Here is a 12,241-nt window from a genome sequence, read left to right as displayed (position 1 = left end):
TTGGATAGAGCCAAGTTTCTTTTTTTTTCTTAAAGTATTTTATTATTTTCCAGTTACATGCAAGGATAGTTTTCAACATTTGTTTTCATAGGATTTTTAGTTTAGAGCCAAGTTTCTTATAGTTGTGGGTCATGACCCCATATGGGGTCGCATAACTGGATGTGGGGGTTGCAAAAAATTTCACAGTAAATGTTTGATTTGTATACTTATTTTATATACCTATGTATCCAGGTCACATAAAAATTTCTTGGACAAAAAGGATTCGCCAGTGGAAAAAGTTTTTAGAATCCCCGGGATAGAGCACTGGGCTTAGAATCAGGAAGACTCATCTGCTTGAGTTCAAATCTGACCTCAAACACTTATTAACTGTATAACCCTTGGCAAGACATTTAACCCTGTTTGCCTTAGTTTCCTTATCTGTAAAATGGGCTAGAGAAGGAAATGGCAAACCACTCCAGTATCTTTGCCAAGAAAACTCTAAATGGGAGTCACAAGAGTTGGACACGGAGGCCACTGAATTAGTTACCATAGGGAATACAAAGTAAAAAATTTTACTTCAGGAGCTTACAAGAATGAAATTTTTCCTTAAAACAAGCCAACCTCTGCCTCTGGGCAGCTTTCATCCTTTAATTCTCATTTATAGAATCATAGATTAAGGGTTGGAAGGGACCTCAGGAGCATTTAGAAAAAATCTTCTTTCACCAGATGGTTTTTTAAGTACTTGAAATATCCGTATTGTTCCAACTCCAGGCTAAACTATCCCCAATTCTTTCAAGAGATCCACAAATAGCAAGGTCACCAGTGCTCTCATCATCCGGGTCACCCTCCTCTAACACACTACAGTTTGTCAACATTCCCTTTGAAAATGTGGTGCCCATGGGGCAGCTAGGTGGCACAGTGGATAGAGCAGGAGTATTCAGGATTATCCTCCTGTATTCAGGAGGACCTGAGTTCAATTCCAGCCTCAGACACTTCACACTTACTAGCTGTGTAACCCTGGGCAAGTCACTTAACCCCAATTGCCTCACCAAAAAAAAAAAAAAAAAAAAGTGGTGCCCAGGAGAATGGATGCAAGAAAAGAAGGCAAGAAAGCCAGATGAATCAGGAATTTCTGGGTTCAAGTCCCACCTCCAAGAAATACTGGCTACTCAACCTTGGGCAAATCATATCACCTCTCAGTGCCTACCCTGCCCCCTCACCCTAGGACCCTCTATGACAATAATTTGTAAAACAGTTGTTGATCTGCATTAGAAGAGGAACTTCCCCAAGAATTCTCTGTGCTAATGAAAGAATAAGACTGGATTTTAAAAAATTAATAAGTGAAAAATGTAGTGCTCAAAATGGAAAACAATATTTCAGATCTTTTATATATATAGTTATCTACACATTGTCTCCTTCATTTGAATATGAGTTCTTTGAGGACAGACACCATTTTTGCCTCTTTGTCTCTCCAGGGCTTAGCACAATGCCCAGAGGGACAGCTAAGTGGAGCAGTAGATAAAACACTAACCCTGGAGTCAGGAGCATCTGAGTTCAAGTTTCACCTCAGACACTTACTAGCTTTGTGACCCTGGACAAGTCACTTAACCCCAATTATATAAAAAAAAACAAATACCTGGGGCCATCTCCAGTCATCCTGATGTATATCTTGCCACTCAACCCAGATAGCTCTAGAGAGAGTGAGGTTGGTGACTTTGCACAGTCCTCCCTTACTTAAAATCCACTTCAGTGCCTCATGACATTTGTCATCCTCTTAGAGAATGAAGAACAAACAACAATAGTGCCTAGTACATTGTTGTTCAATCATGTCCCACTCTTCATGACCCTGTGGATCATACTGTCTATGGGGGTTTTCTTGGCAAAGATGCTAAAGTGATTTGAGGTTTCCTTCTTCAGTGGATTAAGGCAAACAGAGGTTAAGTGACTTGCCCAGGGTCACATAGATTGTAAGTATCTGAGGCTGCATTTGAATTCATGTCTTCCTGACTCCAAGCCTAGTGCTCTATTCACTGAGCCTTCTAGCTGCCTCACCTAGCAGACAGGAAGCACTAAATGCTTGTTGACTGACTAAATAACTAAATGACCAGTCCAAGGTACAGTGTGCCTATTGCCCTCCTCATTCTAGACCCTATGTTTCTCCTGCTATAGACCAAGCTTGCCACCCTCTAAAAACCTCACATCCTTGCCCAAAGGGCTATAAAGCTGTGCATACCCTTTGACCCAGCAATACCACTTTTGGGTCTTTTTCCCAAAGAGATCATAAAAAAGGGAAAAGGACCCACGTGTATAAAAATATTTATAGTATCTCTATGTATAGTAGTAAAGAACTAGAAACTAAAGAGGTACCCATCAATTGGGGAATGACTGAACAAATATATATGAATGTAATGTAATGCCTTGAGAAATGACAAAAGGGAAATTTTGGAATACTTGCATACACTTTAAGAGACAGCTAGGTGACACAGTGAATAGAGTACTGGACCTGGACACTTACTAGCTATGTGACCCTGGGCATGTCACAACCTCTGCCTGCCTCAGTTTCTCAGCTATAAAATGAGGATAATTATAGCACCTCCTTCCAGGATTGTTGTAAGGACAAAAATGAAATAACATTTCATTGAAATATTTCAATGAAATAAAGTACTTTGTAAAACTTAAAGTGCTATATAAATGCTACCTATCATTATTATTGAATGAAGTGAAAGGAAGCAAAACAATTTATATAATAACAACATTATAAAGAAATACAACCTTAAGAAACATAAGAAACCCATTCAATGCAAAGATGAGCCATGATTCCCAAGGACCAATGACAAAGCATGCTACCCACCTCCTGTCAGAGAAGTAATGATGTAGAATGAGACATATATTTTTAGATATGACCAATGAGGAAATTTGTTTTGCTTTACTATGTATATTTGTTACAAGGATTTTATTTTTCAATGAAGCATTAGAAAAGAGAGAGAGAGAATAAAGGCGCATAACTTTAAAATAATATTTAAAGATGAACTTTTCTTCTTTGTAAAAATACTTTTATTTTATTTGTTTTAGCATAGCAGATACATCCCAGTGAACAGGTACATAAAATTTACTCCCCCAAAAGAGTTAAACAAAACCAGCTTAAAGTGTGGTTTTGGCTGATAATGCACATCACTTTAAGAAGATAAATTTGGCAGTCAGTGAACTGAAATGAGCACACACACACACACACACACACACACACACACACACACACACACACACACACACACACGCAAACACATGTCCAGATCAGTGTCCCAAGAGAAAGGATCCTTGTCATCTGACCCCATTTCCACTCCCCCCTCTTCTATATTCTACCTATAACCTCTGTATTTCCTTACTAGAAACCCACCTGCACCCCCCAAGTGCTTCCCCTCCCCCAACTTCCTCAGTTCTAGGAAAGAAGTAACATGAGCCCGGTAAAAAGAAGAAAGGGGGAAGTATTGGAGGCAAGGAAATAGCAAGAAGGGGGAAATAGTGGTTTCCTGTTTCCTGATTCTAGAATAGGAGAAATGGGTTTCTGATTGCTCTTTATGTATCTCAGGACCTTGAGAACGCAGATGACATGGAGCCAGAGCAGAATGAGCTTCATTTGTGAACAAACCCTGGGCACATTTAGGGGGAATGTTGTGTGATAGAGAAAGAACTAGATTTGTATGCAGGGAATATGGGTTCAAATCCTACTATTGCTACTAATTAACCTGTGTGACTTTGGCATAGTCACTGAATTTCTTTGGACTTCAGAATCCTCATGTGTAAAAATAAGGAGGGTTAAACTAGATTATATATAAAATCCTTTTAAGCTCTAAATTCTAGGATTCTATGTAAACCATTTCCTTCACACTTCTCTGAGAAGGTGCTAAGGGACTGAGACTGCCAGCTGGGTTGAAGAGGAAGCTGAAAAAATGAACTGATCATACCACGGAGATTTGATACTTATAACAGGAGTGATTACTGAGAGTTCCCTAATTCTGGGGCAAGGGATTTTTCACTTGAGGAAGAAACCATTAGAAAATCAGAGAAGGAGGAAGTCTGGGGTCATGATTTTCTTTGACTTTCATACTGGCCTTACTGAACTACAGCTAGGGCAGCTAGGTGGTGCAGTGGATAAAGCACAGGCCCTGGATTCAGGAGTACCTGAGTTCAAATCCGGCCTCAGACACTGAACACTTACTAGCTGTGTGACCCTGGGCAAGTCACTTAACCCCCATTGCCCTGCAAAAAGAAGAAGAAGAAGAAGAAGAAGAAGAAGAAGAAGAAGAAGAAGAAGAAGAAGAAAAACTGGGAATGAGCAAAGGAGAAGTGAATTCTCTGAGAACCAGCAGCTGCACAGCATGGTAAAAAGGTTGCCTAATCCAAGCTCATTTCTCCAACTTTCTTCCTTTCCTTTTCCCCACCAACCAGTAAAGATGAAAGGAAGGAATAATAGACTTAAGTCACCCTCCCTCTCCCTACTTCAAGTTCTAATGTGGCCTGATATATCTTATTTTAATGATATGTGATCCTCATTTAAACAATCAGGTCATTAACAATGGTTCATATCTGCTATACTATTTATGAACCTGGAGAAAGTCTTAGCAGGGAAACAAGCCTATAAGCAAGACAGAGTGGGAGTTGGCAAAGGTACCTTAGGCATCTTTGGTGTTGTTACCAAATCAAACCTTTGGCAATAACATGACTGGTAGCTAACCTTGCCTGGCATTAAAGGATTCCTAGCACCATACATCTCATACACACCCACAAGGGACCATCTACCCTCTCCACCCCCTTACTGGAAATTGGAAACAAAGTAGATGGACTAGGGGATCAGCTAGGTGGTGCAGTGGATAAAGCACCAGCCCTAGATTCAGGAGGACCTGAGTTCAAATCTGGCCCCAGACACTTGACACTTACTAGCTGTGTGACCCTGGCAAGTCACTTAACCCTCATTTCCCTGCCTAAATAAATAAATAAACAAAGTAGATGGACTATAATTGGGGAATGGTTAAACAAATTGTGGTACATGAATACAATGGGATATTATGACACTGTAAGAAAGTATAGCTATAAAGACTAGAGAGAAGTATGGAAAGATAATGAACTGATGCAAACTGTCTCAGGGAAAATGGGTTGGTGGGGGTCCTTAGGCATTCCTCTTTAAAGGAATACCCTTGGGGCAGCTAGGTGGCCACAGTGGATAGAGCACCAGCCCTGGATTCAGGAGGACCTGAGTTCAAATCCAGTCTCAGACACTTGACACTTACTAGCTGTGTGACCCTGGGCAAGTCACTTAACCCCAACTGCCCCGCAAAAAAAAAAAAAAAAAAAGGAATACCCTCTTGTATACAAATCCAATTAAAATAAAATAATCTTTTATTTAGGTTCAAGAGAGAAGTCAAACTTTTTTCCAGGGGAAAAGGTTCAGAGAGATGTTCTCTAAGATACCTATCTCCTCAAGTAAGAGAAAGGTCATAGCTTTTTTTTTTTTTTTGCAGGCCAATGAGGGTTAAGCGACTTGCCTAGGGTCAAACAGCTAGTAAGTGTCAAGTGTCTGAGGGTGAATTTGAACTCAGGTCCTCCTGAATCCAGGGCTGGTGCTTTATCCACTATGCCACCTAGATGCCCCCAAGGCCATAGCTTTTATAGATGGTAGATGGAGGTGATCACCTGAGGATGGAATGTTCCTTATTGGGGGCAGGTTGGGAGAAGTATGGTTAGGGAGTGGCTGGAGCTATCTCTGTCCCCTTGGCCCCACTCAGGCAGTAGCCATGCCTAATGGGCTTATATCTCTTGCTTCTCAAGGTGTGTCTGTCCTTGAGTTTAGCTGGCCAGTTTAAATTTTAAAAGTCCCAAATTCCCAACCCCATAACACAAACTAAAGCAGAATCAGGAAAGCAATATACACAATGACTGCAACAATGTAAAGGGGAAAATAATAACAACAAAAAGGAAAAGCTTATTGCTATATCATTATAATGACAGAGCTTGACCTCAAAGAAGGGATATGAGAATGTATCTCCCTACCTTCTTTGCAGAGGTGTGAGAGTCTATACTATACTGTCTATAGTAGTCAGCTTGGTCGAGTTGTTGGTTAGTTTTGCTAAACTGCTTTTTTCCTTTCTTTATTGTTTATCATAAGAGATGGTTCTCTGTGTGTGGGGGTGGGGAAGAATGGGAGAAATATATTGGGAAATGAAGATGATATAAAAAAACACAAAAGATATCAATAAAATTTAAAGAAATAAAATAAACATCACAGCTATTCCAACACAAAGACTTGAACATAGTAGACACTGAATGAACATTTGCCAAATGAATAAATGAGAGTTGAGAAGGGCTGGAAGTAGGTCATTTGTAAAATTGGTATAGCACTGAGAATGGGGCCTGGGGCAGGATGAAGGAAAGAAGGATGGATAATGGATGCTGGGCAGGTTGTGGGGGAGGGAGGAAGGATTTCATAGCTTGGAGTTTGCCTCTTTCCTTGCCTCCTTGCATGTTGGACTATTGTCTTTCAACCCCAAATCCTCCCCCTTCTCAGGGTGGGCATTTTGTACTATCTTTCTAAGCCTGCACCTCCCCCACCACAGACCTCTTATTCCCCGGGTCTGTGGGAGTTGTCTTCTCTGCCACCTCGGGGCCCAAGGCTCACCAGAGGCTAAGGTTTTCCAGCTGCTTGTTTGCCTCTGCCGAGGGCCTGGAGCTCACATTTCCGCTGAGCCTGGGAGGCCCCAGAGAGAGGTCTTTGATTCTCACAATCTCCAGCCACCATGGAGACAGACTACACATCCTGTGCCCCAGTGCTCCTTAGCCCTTCTGAGAGATTCAAACGAGCTTTGGCATATCTAGCCAAGGGTCTCTGCATATCTCTCTGTCTGTCCCTGAGTGGGTCCTGCTGTAATGATGCCTTTTGATGCTGATACCTAGAACTCTCTGCGTCTGCATTTCTGTCTCATACTTCAAGAAGCTGCGCCTGCCAGCCTTGCTCTAAGCCCCAGCCCCACTGCTCCATTCTTAGCACCCCCATCTCCTGCTGCTGCCACTCGGTTCTTTCTTTCTCTTGTCTGTAAACACCATCCTGTTCCCTAGCAGGAACCTAGATGTTTGATAAGCTTTGATCCGAAACAGGTCTTCGAACTGAAAAAACAGCATCAACAACAGTAACTCAACACTCTAGGATTCTGATATGGGCCTAGAGAGTAGAGGACAGGGGAGATGACAAAGGGAGGGGCACACATAAACAAAGGGAAAAGGACAGATGGAGAAAGAAAGCAAGGAAGTCTAGGGAGAGATAAAGATAGAGAGTCCCAGAGCAGCTCATTAAAACAATAGATATACATACATCACACACATCACACAATGCATACACTCAAACCCCACGCAGTCACACAATTCAAGAACAATGGAGACTAAAATGAAAGAACCAGAAAGAGAGAGGGAGAGAGAGAGAGAGAAAATGCAACATAGAGGTAAAGACCAAGGAAAAAATGGAGACCAAAATGGAAAGGGGCAGAAGGAGCACAAAGGAACAGAAGAGATATCACACACACACACACACACACACACACACACACACACAGATTGATGTTTATAGAAATACATGTATGCATACACAGAACACTCCAGGTTGTCTGGCACTCTGTCCCTAGCCCCTGGGGCTGGGATGGAGGGTGGGGGGGCAGTACACGCTTAGGGGAGAGGAAGAGGGCATAGCTTCACCACAGCATCTGTATATGATCCCACAGACACTTTTATCTCCTCCCTATGACAGCCCATTTACCCCCTAAACCCTACCATGGGATGTGCCCCCACATACACAAATATCAACCACCTCCCCCTTACGGGTTTCAGTTAGGTGAACTTCCTAGAGACCACGACCCCTCTGAAGGGATCTTTGTGGTCTAGTTGCCGCAACCTCTACCATCCTCTCCTTTGCCTCTGACGCCCACTTTGGGGAGGGGGGGTACAGGTACACCACCACCACCACCACCCCCTCATACCCTAGCTAGTCCCCAGAGAAGCCAAGCAGAGACCGGCTTCCTCCTCCCCTCAGCCCTGCTGTCCCCCACCCGACTTGATCTGTGCCTCTCAGAAAAGGAATCTGGTTTCCCATCCTGTGGTTTTCCAAACCATGCCATCTCCCCTTCACTTAGCAACAAAGCCCAGAGTACCAAGTCAGGGAGGCCTCTTTTCCAAATGCTCTCCATTTGAAGCCAGAGGTATTTTGTACTTAAGATAATCTCCAGATTGACCTCCTCCACCCCAGGAAGTAATTCTGCTTTCCCCACTGGCTCCCCATCTGTGCTTTGGTTTTTCTAGAAGCAGTCAAGGGGAAGAGTGCTTAAGTGTTTCTAACCCTGACAGGTAGGGCCCGATAGCAGCCATTTTGTGCGTAGTGGACAAAAATCTAGCGATTCGTAAGAAAATGAGCCCAAGATGAAACGTTTACTTCCAACCCCTGTCTCCTCTGTTCTATACTTCCCAGTGCCCAGCTTTGCTCTGCCTGGGGTGTAGGTTCATCCCAGGCAGGGCCAGAAATCCTAGTCTATTAAATCCTAGCCCTCACCCTATTTTAAGTGGGGAGTTGCAGTGAGGGCGAACCCTGAAAAAGAAAATGTGAGTATTGCTTTTTTCTTAAGAGCAGACATATTCTCCTTGGTTTCCCTCTCAGAATAAGTCTGTTATTCTGGAAGGCAGGTCTGACTGCCATCTGACAGAGAGGTCGGAGACTCCAGGGAAAGATTGAGATGGACATTTCCAGAAATGCCCAAAGTGTGGATTTGTTTTGCTCAAAACTGTTTATTTTTTATAAGGCAAGGTATTTTGTTTAATGTGGGGAGGGTCAGAAGGGAAGAAGGGGGACAGTCAATCCTGATGCAAAAAGAAAAGGTCATTAGAATATTTTTTTAAATCATAGAAGAGAACAAACAGAATGAGGTTCTGAAGGAGAAGCAGACAAGCACGATAGCTTTGAAAAGAATGTGTTGAATTTATTTTATATCTATCTATATATTTTAAATGGTAGCATATATAATAGATTCATGGTTTCATATATAATCCTTTTTTTCTGTTTGATACATAACAAATATTTGTACTTGTCAATGATTTTTCAACTTCAGGATAACTAAAAAAAAATTAAAGTTAGTTTTTTAAAGGGTGGCAGGAGAAGAGCTAGGGAGCATCGGACCTCAGGACCTGGACTGGCTTCAGTCCTGAAGAAGGAATTAGGAAGCAGAAGTGGAAGGTTGTTACTTCATAGGAACCAGCTGGGGAAAGAAGGCTAAAATCACAGAATTGAAAGCTAGAAAGGGTCTTTGGGGACCACCTAGTCCAAAGAAGGCAGTGGAAAGAGTCGGGGATTTGGCATCAGAGGAATGTGGGTCCATAACCAGGCCCAGCTACCAACTACCTGTTTGAACATCATCAAAAGCCAGTTAACACCTCTTGGTCTTTAATTCTCTTATCTGTAAAATGAGGGGATTACATCAGACAGCTTTGTAAGCCTTCTTCCAGTTCTAAATCTATGATCCCTCATTTTACAGGAAAGAACATTGAAGGCCTAGGAAAGGAACGTGTTTTGTTCAATATCACAAAGGTAGTAAATGATATTTGAACCCCAGCCCTTTGACTTCGATCCATCGGTGTCTTCACCACACTATGGCATATCATCTCTACCACCCCAAAATCCAGAGAGAAAGGCTACAGAAGCAAGTGCCTCTCCTCTCCTTTGCTTTCCTCTCCGTTCTCCTCCCCATTATTGGTGTCTTCCATTTATATGCACCTTGCCCTCTGCCTCCTTCCTCCTCAATTTTAATTCTTTCCTTCGTTTTCCAAGAACTAGCACTCAATATTGAATTTCCACTCCTTTTTTTCCCTTTCACCACCCCCTTCTCTTCTGCCCTAGGAAGTCCACAAGTCAACAGAGATTCCTATTCCTGATCTTCCCTCTTGATCCCAGTTTCCCTACCATTCCTCTAGGCCTCGGTTTCCTTATCTGTAAAAAAGATGGGGAAGAGAAGGTGGGTTTATCACTTTTAGGGGATTTTCTAATTCTGGATCTATGATTTAATGACACTTCCTTATTTCCCTCACTTATTTAGATCTCTCAAGCCGGGAATGAAAAGTGGAACCCCTGTCTGTCTTACCTCTAGTCTTTTTTTTTTTTCCTTCCCTCTTGATCAATATCTGGTCCACTGGTTGATGCAGGTGTATCCTCATGAAAACTTGCTTTTTACCCAGAAATACAGTAGGGAGAGGGTTTTGCCATCTGCCAAGACTGTAATGGAGTGATAAAAGACAGGAAATCCGTCAGTGAAGTACTCTCCAAACTCCTGGGCCTGGCTTAGGCTGAACGTCACCCTCTCTAGTTTGGGTCTCCACCTCTCATCATCTCTCAGCATTCAGGACTCAGCATAAAATGTCAAAGTGAAATAGCTTGAGTCAAGGGAAAAGTTCACCAACTAGAATGGAAACCTTCAGTTATCAGCATTTCTATCAAATTGCAAAACACAATGACACTGACCCTGCCATCTGGACTGGGCTTCCAGGAAAACAAGAATTAAAAATAAAAGAAAATAGACAGTTAGGAGTAAGAGAAATGCTTAGGGGCATCTCTAGAATGATTCCAGGGTGAATGATGGGCCATTTGCCTATGAACTTATCAGTATTTTTTTGTACACTTTACAGGAAAGTTGTCAGCAAAGCTTCCCCAAGAAGCTGTGTTCACAGCCAACATTCTGAGAACTTACCCTGCTCTTTAGAGGCTGTCCCGCCAGGGATCCCACGGGGCCTTTCTGGACCCCTGATGCTTCACATTTTCATCATAGGTTGTCCAAGTAGACCAAAGAACAGATTGATTGCTTCCTTTTCCTGGAAGGTGGGGGATAGGAGAATGCTTTTTCCAGGGCTTCCAGGATGCTTTTTTTAATATAATGGGCTGCTGCCTCTTATTACTATTAATTTTGAAGACTCATGGTGTTCCAAGATGGAGGAGGTAGGAGAAGATAAGATGGTTTGGAAACGAAGGTGAGAAAAGTCAGAGAGTAGACCCAGGCGTCCCTATTCCTAGATTCTCAGGTTTTCCTTAGGCCTCAAGGGGCAGTTAGCATTGCTAATTGAAAGAATTTTCAAGCTCAAGATTTAGGCTTGAAACCTGTAAAAAGGAAAATTAAAAGGCCTCCAGGTGCACTGGTCTGTGGTTGGCTTTTTACCAAACAGTAGCTCTGTCTGGGTCCTCACTGTAAAGGTTGGAGTGGGAGGTAGGTAATGGCTAGGACTAGGGCAGATAGGGATTCCTTTAGCATCTCCAGGAAGGACTGATGCCACCTCACTCACATTCTGACACCTGTCTCCCAACACAAATATATACATCCTTCAGAACTCAACTTGATCTTTTCCTGGATTCATTGCTCCCTACCTGTTCTTAGGACCTCCCCAGCCTTGCCCCATTATAGATCTGAGCAGTCAAATGTCAAAGATCTCAGAATGGCGGAGACAGCTGACACCTGCAGCTGTTGCAGAAACTGTCAGTCGCTGGGAAAGTCAACAAAGAGAGCCCACTCCTCACTTCCTCAAAAAAGTTTCCCCACCCCCAACCCCCACCTCTCAGAGGAGATAATGCTCTTCCTCTTGGAGGGGAAAAGAAGCAATCAGGTTTTGCCCAATGACTGTGGCCTGTGAGTGAACCCTGTATTTTAAAAAATACATTTGCACTGGATAAGAGGAAGCAGCAGTGGTCTGTCTAACCCTAAATTCATGCTTTAGGATACTCAGTTCCAGTTTTCTCCTACCTAGTCTTTTGGTGGTCAATCCAAAAATAGAAGGGTCACAGACGAATAATACTCTGAGGACACAGAGACATCAAACTCATGAGGAAAATCAGAGTCAACTTGATGCCAACAGCTTACTAAGTGACGCCTGCTTAGACTCCCCCACTGGGGTAATGGAAGGAGGTCAGCAACAGCTAGAAAGCACATCCCCTAGCCTGTTTGTTATTGGCTTATTCAAAAGGGCCTGGGATCGGCTTATTCTAGCCTGGGGAACTGCCTAATCAACTTGAGTTTACAGAATGGGAAGCCTTGACTACATCTTCCTATGGAGGGATGGACATACCTCCAGGAAAACAGGTCTCAGTGAGTGGGAAAGAATTGATTGGCTAGGATGGTTATGGAAGAAGCTACCCTTTTTGGGTTGGGCTTATAAAAAAGAGTGGACAAGGGCAGCTAGGTGGTGCAATGGATAAAGT

At 42.8% G+C, this 12,241-nt stretch overlaps 1 protein-coding gene across 1 annotated transcript in view; it reads right to left on the bottom strand.

Moving 5' to 3' along the window:
• Positions 1-10,380, bottom strand: part of CD4 (CD4 molecule) — a 39,109-nt gene extending 28,729 nt beyond the window's left edge. Inside the window, exon 1 of the mRNA XM_043967384.1 lies at positions 10,143-10,380. The gene's annotated coding sequence lies outside the window, so the exon portion shown is untranslated. The remainder of the gene's footprint in view (positions 1-10,142) is intronic.
• Between the last annotated feature and the right edge of the window lie 1,861 nt (positions 10,381-12,241).

The sequence above is a fragment of the Dromiciops gliroides genome, chromosome 5 (genome assembly GCF_019393635.1).
Source record: "Dromiciops gliroides isolate mDroGli1 chromosome 5, mDroGli1.pri, whole genome shotgun sequence".
NCBI classification, from domain to species: domain Eukaryota; kingdom Metazoa; phylum Chordata; class Mammalia; order Microbiotheria; family Microbiotheriidae; genus Dromiciops; species Dromiciops gliroides.
Note: the sequence above shows the minus strand (reverse complement) of the source record. Positions and strands in the feature narration are given on the sequence as shown.